Source organism: Eimeria mitis, genomic scaffold, assembly GCF_000499745.2.
Source record: "Eimeria mitis Houghton genomic scaffold, Emh_scaff223, whole genome shotgun sequence".
Classification (NCBI taxonomy): Eukaryota; Apicomplexa; class Conoidasida; order Eucoccidiorida; family Eimeriidae; genus Eimeria; species Eimeria mitis.
In genome coordinates this window covers 11,244-11,541 of record NW_013570556.1, presented here as the reverse complement: position 1 = coordinate 11,541, position 298 = coordinate 11,244, and the positions used below count along the sequence as shown (strand labels likewise).

Sequence of the window (298 nt, the reverse complement as noted above, 5' to 3'; positions counted from 1 at the left end):
ACCCTAAACCCTAAACCCTAAACCCTAAACCCTAGTTTACTTCAAGCGCACCAGGATTGTCTCTGTATATAAAGACATATATAACTAACGGAAGGTTGAGCTGAGGGTTTAGGGTTTAGGGTTTATGCTATTAGGGTTTAGGGTTTAGGGTTTAGGGTTAATTGTGGAGAATTGAGGGTTTGTGGTTTAGGGTTTCTGGTTTCGTGTTTGTGTTTGACAGTTTATTGTTTGTGGTTTAGGGTTTGTGGTTTAGGGTTTAGGGTTTAGGGTTTAGGGTTTATATATTATATGTTCCATT

At 38.6% G+C, this 298-nt stretch overlaps 1 protein-coding gene across 1 annotated transcript in view; it reads left to right on the top strand.

Annotated features, from left to right (window-relative positions):
• EMH_0004180 (pyridoxal phosphate phosphatase, putative) overlaps positions 1-298 on the top strand; it is a gene marked incomplete at both ends in the record, with an annotated part of 4,071 nt that overhangs the window by 2,895 nt on the left and 878 nt on the right. The window lies entirely within an intron of this gene.